This window comes from Lactuca serriola, chromosome 9 (genome assembly GCF_051521515.1).
Source record: "Lactuca serriola cultivar US96UC23 chromosome 9, Lser_US96UC23_V15, whole genome shotgun sequence".
Taxonomy (NCBI): domain Eukaryota; kingdom Viridiplantae; phylum Streptophyta; class Magnoliopsida; order Asterales; family Asteraceae; genus Lactuca; species Lactuca serriola.
Genome location: NC_136416.1, coordinates 165398068 through 165406607, shown reverse-complemented (window position 1 = coordinate 165406607; position 8540 = coordinate 165398068).

Genomic DNA, 8540 nt, shown 5'->3' with positions numbered 1-8540 from the left:
CCCATCTCTGTTGCCTCATGTTTAGTTCCTTTTGATTTAAAATGTGATGAAGGCTTTTATGATCGGTGAAAATGGTGCACTTGGTACCATAAAGATAGTGCCTCCAAATTTTCAAGGCGAAGACCACAGCTCCCAGATCGAGATCATGAGTGGTGTAACTTACTTCATGAGTTTTTAGTTGCCTGGACGCATACGCAATTACCTTCCAGCGTTGCATAAGGACACAACCTAAGCCTTGATTCGAAGCATCACAATAGACTACGAAGTCCTCAGTTCCCTCCGGTAAGGATAACACTAGTGCACTACAGAGGGCTTGCTTCAAGGTTTAGAAGGTGATCTCTTACTTCTCAGTCTAGTTGAAAGGTACGCCTTTCTGGGTCAATGTGGTGAGAGGTTTGGCTATCTTGGAGAAGTTCTGAATGAACCTTCGGTAGTAGCCTGCAAGACCCAAGAACTGGCAAATTTATGTTGGTGTTGTCGGAATTACCCAGCCTTCAATGGCTTTGACCTTGGAGGGATCTACATGAATTCCTTCCTTGCTGACAACATGACCCAAGAAATTTACACTGGGGAGCCAGAACTTACACTTGGAGAGTTTCGCATACAACTTTTTAGTCCGTAGGGTCTCTAAGATTTGTCGGAGGTGTTGGTTATGCTCTTCCTTGCTTCGAGAGTATACGAGAATATCATCAACGAAAACGATCATGAAATTGTCAAGGAATGGGCGGCAGAATCGATTCATGAGGTCCATAAATGCAGCGGGGGAATTTGTTAAACCGAAGGGCATCACGACAAATTCGTAATGACCATAGCGAGTTTGGAAAGCAGTCTTAGGAATGTCCTCATCTCGGACTTTGAGTTGATGATAGCCGGATCTTAGATCTATCTTTGAAAAGTAACTAGCCCCTTGAAGCTGGTCAAACAGATCATCAATTCGGGGAAGTGGATATCGGTTTTTGATGGTGAGCTTATTCAGTTCCCTATATTCAATGCATATCCTAAAGGATCCATCTTTCTTTTTAACGAAAAGAACTAGAGCTCCCTATGGAGAGAAACTTGGTCTTATGAATCCTTTATCCAGGAGTTCACTCAGTTGGCTTGATAATTCTTGCATTTCAGCAGGAGCCAATCTATAGGGTGATTTAGCGATCGAAGTGGCTCTAGGCACTAGGTCGATTCGGAATTCGACTTGTCTTTCTAGGGGTATTCCCAGAAGTTCTTCTGGAAACACATCCGCCACCGGAATGTTTTGAATGTTCACTTCCTTTTTGGTTTTATCCACCACATGAGCAAGGAATGCGTAATTCTTCTTATGAATACACTTTTGTGCCTTGATACACGAGATAAGGCAAAGGCTTGCACCGGGTTTATCTCCATAGATTATTAGGGTTTCATGATTGGGAAGACGAAGGTGAACGACCTTCTCGTGACACATAATATCAGCATGACGGGGGCTTAACCAATCCATGCCAATTATCACATCAAAACTCCAATATTTACAGGCATCAAATTTATTTGGTAAGAGTGGTTGTTTAGTGTTAACATGCATCCTATATATATATATATATATATATATATATATATATATATATATATATATATATATATATATATATATATATCTTTGGTTGTTTCAGTTTTCCCATTAGCCATTTCCATCGTGAAGGCTTCGCTGACCTTCTGGGGTTGTTGATTTAACAAGTGTTTGAATTTATTACTAATGAAACTTCTCTCCGCCCCACTATCAAATAAGATGCATGTGTACGATTTGTTAATTAGGAACTTACCGGTGACAACGGTAGGGTCCTGGACTGCTTTTTCCCTATCCCAAAGTCAACACTCTCCCTACTGCTCCTGCCCCTTGATTGTTTGCATTGGGGCAGTTATGCCTGAAATGCTCGGTTCTCCCACATCCGTAACAGGTATGACTGGCCCCAACATTGGTGTTGTTGTTATTGTTGTTGTTGTTGTTTCGCATCTGGTTTTGTTGAAGCTGAGCCCTACAATACTTTGCTGTATGGCCTTTCTGGTTACACCTTGTGAAAATCATCTCTCTGCATTCCCCATGATGGTGGAAGTTGCATTTGTTACACTTGGGGAGATTTCCTGAATACTGCTTTGGAGCATTTGGCGTGGATGAGGCTGGAGCATGTGTTGTGGTGGTAGATTGAGTTGCAGCATGGATAGTCACAGTTTGTTGCTTCTTTGACGACTCGGAGTTCTATTTTCCTTTTTGCTTGTTATTTTTCCCTTTCTTGCTCTCACCTTCTTTCTTAACCTCCGCTTCTACTGTTTTGGCACCCTTTTTGTTGCCATGGTCATACAGTTTCTTGGCCAGCCTTTTTGCACTATCAAACGTCTCCAGGTTTGCCACAATGACATTCCTTTAGATAGATGCAGTCAATCCCCAGATAAGCCTCTCAATCTTTTTCCCTTCTGAGGTGATCGTTCCGGGACACATGATAAGAAATAGCTCACTAAACCTGGATATGTATGCGTCAATATCGGAGTTTTGAACCGTGAGGTTCCACAACTCTTGTTCCATCTTCTGAATTTCACCTCTATGACAGTATTATGCCAACATCATTTCCTTAAGCTCTTCCCAGGGCATCGTGTTCGCCATAAAACAAGGAAATAAAACACATAGCAGCTAACAGCATCATGATAAAAACATAAAGCATTTTCATTAATACTAATTGTTTTGATACATGAAAATTTTCCAAAAGGCATACAGTATATGGGGAAATATAAAATCCAGCAGCATGACGACCCTATGAGTAGTGTGATCACTTAAACATAAGGTCGATAGTACATAAAGTACAACATAGGGAGGGAAATCGTAACAGGAGCACATAAAAAGGTGCTAGTCGCGGCAGGGTGGATCTGGTCGCGCTGATGTTGAGGTGGAGGCGCCATGAAGTCTAGCTAGATGGCGCTCGGCGTCCTGAAGTTGAGATTCCAATGCTTCCTGACGCATCTGGTAGTCCATGACTACCTCATGCTTCATCCTCCCCGTACGCTCCATCGCGGCTCTCATGGCCACTATTTGGCCAGCGGTCGCCTGCGCCTGCTCGCCGATATCGCGATTCCTCCTTACTACCACTAGCAAGGATCTATTGGCGGGTCCACCGTGACTCAGGTCATAGAAATTTCGGTCCATACCAAATGGGAGCCGCACTCCTTGCTGGCGGCTCCATCTCCAGATTTTGTGCGCCCACGGGGGCGTAGGCCCATTGCGTCATGAGAATAATCGGAAAGCGCAAGTGGCATGTGTAGCTGCTAAGAATACCACCCCTGTAGGTGTAGGTTCTTCAGGTGGTGGGTCGCTAACAGATCATGTCTCTGACTCACCCAAGAGTCCTGTTGATGAGCCATCTTCATATGAACCTGATCACACCCAACAGAAAGATGTGTTGAGGAGTTGAGTGAATCTCAAAGGTCCTTTATACTAGTCATGAAAATGACAGGATAAGTCGAGTCCCATATGCTTCAGATATAGGGTCGATTATAAATGCTATGACTTATGCTTATTCTTATGTTTCATATGTTTTGAGCATCGTGAGATTAGATCAAAAGTTGACATGACTGAATCGCTAGACAACTGTCAAGAATATTCTGAGGTATTGAAAGATACCAAGGAATGGTTTCTTGTAGATAGTATAAAACATGAATGAGAAGAGTTATAGTGACATGAAGTTTAGATATGGCTTTCAGTCATAGTCTAAATAGATATTCATTTTGCACTACTAGAAAAACAATCTTTTACGACGCGCAATGCGTGTCAAGGAAGGCCCTTTCATAACGAGAGATGACACGCTTTTGCGCGTCGTCTATTTACAACGCGCATGTACGAGGCACATTTATGACACACATTTACGACACGTAGTTATGACACACAATGCGTATCAAGGAACGCCCTGTCATAAAGCAAGACAACATGCATTTGCGTGTCATAACCTTATAACGCGCGTGTTTATGACATACAATGTGTATCAAGGAAGCCCATGTCAAAAATGAAGATGACACGCATTTGCGTGTTATAAACTTCAGTAAACATTTTCGATATGCATTTACGACGCGTCTTTATGATACTCATTTACGCATAATACAAAAATATGTAAACAAATATATACCAAAACAATCAATTTCATCCAATAACATCATGTCAAAAAATTGTAATACATTGATATTAAGGTGATCTAATTGTACATTGTTATTAAGAGGTTTTCCCTAACTATATAACCTAATACTACATTGCTATTAAAGGACACCTTTTGCAATGTAATGCTATAAAAACTAAAAAGATATACACAAAGATGATAAACATCAAATTCCAACTAAGTAGAGTTACATCTTGCCTTTCATAATTCTTAAGACTAATGAACCCCTGCTCCGATAATTCTTGTGACCTGATCAAATAATAGTAAAAAAATTAATATGCTAATATAATTATTAGAAGAATCAAACATGGAATGTTAGTTGTAAAAAACAAAATTACCCTTTTCTCCATTCAAAGAATGTGGGACCACACTTTAGATATGATATTTAATCCATGTGGTGTTCCGGGTTCCATTAAAATATAAAGTATTTATCAAGTTTAATATTCAACCATTAAATGTAACAAAGTTAATGTTTTTTACTATACTATGTAGCTCATTATATAAACAAGTAAAATATTGGACTATGAAAATAGCTTTGACTGATTAAACATGTACCATTGACCATTCACTTGGACTAAAGCAAAGCCCTGCCCACCCACCTTCTCCAACTCCAAAATCCTGAGGTGATACTGAAAACGTAAGCCTTTCCACATCTGAAAATGTAAAAAAAATAGATAAATTTATTGACTTGAATGTTGATTATACATCAGATTATTAATTTGGAAAGGCCACTAATTAATGTTTACTTGAACTGAAAAAGAAAAGAAAAAGATGGTGGAAATGAATATTGGCAATCTCAAGATTTAAATAGAAATTAAACAATTCAATAGAAAAATATGAAAAAGAACAAAAAAGGTACCTTTAATATCAGTACCTAATCTAAAAACAATGAGATGTCCATATAAGTCAACACTTTCCAATATTTAGCAGTCAGAGCCTGCAGATGTGGGATCACATAATAAGAAAAATATTACACACAATAAAATCAAACATTAACATTTAGGCACCACAGTGCAAATAAATTAGACTAAGTTATGCATTATTTATGATTTATGATATGCTAGTAGCTCAGTCTATGAAGGGTAATTGAAATGGGAGAATTAGAGTATTAGATTATAAATATGGATATTTTATCTAGAGAAAAAAATTAAAAATGATTTCATACAGGAATATTTCATACAATAATACATCAATGCACATTAATCAAACATTCAAAGTTACACCAATTTAAAGATGTGAGTACTTGAATAACAACAAGACCCTGTCAAGCAAAACCTTATGCATGCATTTGTAGGCCTATGATTAGGAACAATTCCATCATCTGGTGATTTATAATCGGTTGCTTTTTGTTTGGCTGAAATCAAACGTTCCACCTACACTACACACACATATATTTGATTAAAAATAGTTTTTAAAGTTTATATTTTTATGGAAAATATAAATAATAGAAATTCGGTTTCAAGAACAAACCTCGGCCATAACTGTATCGATGCACTGTTGGAGGCCTTTATAGGCAGCGCCCTCTGCATTGGACATAGTTGTTGCCATTTCTTCACATGATGCAACATGTGCACCATCCACATGCAACAATAGCCTTGAAATTGAGTTTGCAAAGTAATAAAAAAACCATACACTTTCCGATCAAACAACCATTCACACTCTTCATATATATATATATATATATATATATATATATATATATATATATATATATATATATATATATATATATATATATAATAAAGGGCTAAATGCAGGAAATACCAATGGGCTTTTATACTACTTTCATTTCTTTCAATTACATCATAAGTGGTAGTGGGTAGATTTTTGGTGTAATATGAAGAAATGAAATTATGATGCTATATATAAGTATAAGAAACAAATTAATGAAAACCCGAAGTAACGTACTTGTTGAACGATATCCACAATGCTTCGATAACGTTGTACAACAACCATGAAAGATCTAAAACTGCTTTCACCAGCAGCAACAACAAATTCTGCCTATATCATAATTCATGACTCTCATTTCCTTTCAAATACTTATATATATATATATATATATATATATATATATATATATATATATATATATATATATATGAAATATAATATATAGTGTATACGAATATTGAAAAAGGCTTACATCAGCCACTCTTCTACTAATATTGGTGCCTAACACAAACCTCTCCCTCAAAGCTGCAGCCTCTGTGAGGCCATCTCTGGCTCTTTGAAGCCCTTCTGTTGTATACAGACTCACCCGCACCAAAAAACATAATTACATTATATGCATATGCATATGCATATGAGGAAGGGAAGTAGATACAATTTGTAACTTGGTCTAGAAACCAAGTGAAGACGATTTTCACATTGGTTGCAAGATTACCAACTGTACACAGACAATTGAGTAAAGGGAATGTAAGAATCTTGTGAAGTATCCAAGATTCATATATAAAATAAAATTTGTTTTTGTTTTACTTGAGCTCAAAACAAAGTGCATCTGGAAATTGCTTCTTCATTCCAGCGCACAAACTCCGTGACAACTGTAACAGAGATTTGTTGGTGGAAAGATGATATCAAATCACCTTTTGAACGTCCAATTGACCCTGTTGACTCTCCCGATAGATGGATTTTTGAAAGCAGTTCCTCCATCTGTAAGCCATTTTCATCTTCTTTTTCAGCTAGCACTAAAGACGATGGTTGTGGGATTCGACGTACCAGATGTGGGTGAAGACCAAAGCTGGAAATCACCGACATGAGACAAAGGAGTCGTTGATAATCAATTAATTATAATGGGAAGACAACCTTCATCTTCGAGACCTTATATTGACCTAATCATCATATCAGAACAAAATTTCACCCATAGAGGTACGAAAACATGTGATGAGCCAAAAATCAGAATGAACAAGGTCATCAAGACAAACCTAAGGATTCGCCTTGGTGATGTTACGTCTGTTCACCAATGTCCAGATGTCAAGTATGGAAAGCGCATCCATGTCCTTCCACTTGATGACACCATTGAAGGTGTCACATGAGACTTGTATGATGTCTTCCCTTAATAGCTGGTGTGTGTTGAGTCGAATAGAGTTCTTATATGCTAAAACCCTAAATGGTTGTAAGATTGAAAAAGAAAAGCATACGTGAGGGAAGTGTTTTTGAAACTCTGAAAATCACGATTATATGTATGGGGGAAATAAAAGCCCTAGTTTTTGGTCGCCATTTTGTTATCATCAGGAATGGACGTGCGTTTTTAAGAAAAAAAATTATAAAACGATTATATGAGTTTTATAGCAGAGATGGTATCATGATTAGAGTATGCAGAGAGAAGGGAAGAAGAGAATGAAGGGGGATTTGAAGTAGGGTATTGATAAAAATTTTAGAATTTTAAGAACCCGCGTTTTGGGTAAAAATCATAAAGCAACATCCACAGAGGATGCACATTTTAGATAAAGTGCCTTCCGTTTTTTTTTTAATATTAGACACTAATTTAAGGGAATGCAATAATGCGTGACGTAAATCCTTCAATTTTTTGAAGAGACGACACTTTTTTAATGTCACTCTCTTTTGTGTAACATAAATCAATGAGTGTCGTGGTTTATGCGTCGTAAAAGGGTCTTTTTCTTGTAGTGTTGAGTTGTAGCATGCAAGTTTCATGTAGGAGATGGTAGTAGATTCGACAATGTAAGTAAGACCACATTAATGCAAGTGAAGTATTCAAGGAGTGCATCTGGACTAGAAAACTTCGTACTTGACCTTGGATTTGTTTTGAGTAACAAATTGTCACTAGAGATATTCTTTGAAAGTTTAGTCGAGTCGACTAAGGATTATTGAGATCATAGAAGGTCAATGCATAGAAGGAGGAAATTCTACTGCATCGAAGAAAATGTTGAGGATGGAAATCTAGTTGTGAAATGGATATCTTTTCGATGATTCATTCACAATAGTGATGACCAAAGGAAAACATGATATACATGATAACAACATTGTCATGAGAAATGTTAACACATTTAGTTGTTAAGTTGATTTCCCCGAAACATTTATACAATAGATAAATCTGTAATTGTTGTGGTGAATAAATAAAAGGGAATTATCTATAATCGAAGAGTATGCTATCATAGAACAATTAGTTTATTATTGTGTTTCATTTTTCCTGTTACTTCCTAAATATTGATTTATTCTAAATGCCACATTCAATTGTACTTCTAGGAGTAGGTGTTGACTAAAGACTGTCATGAATTCATTGTAGATTGTCCATTGGGATTGGACATTGTATAGGGATTACTGCAATATTCACGAATACTTAGAAAATAGGGATTTTAAGTATTGGTTAAACCCGCGATTAGAGATTAATTCGTGGATTCAATCATGAGTAATTCTAAGACG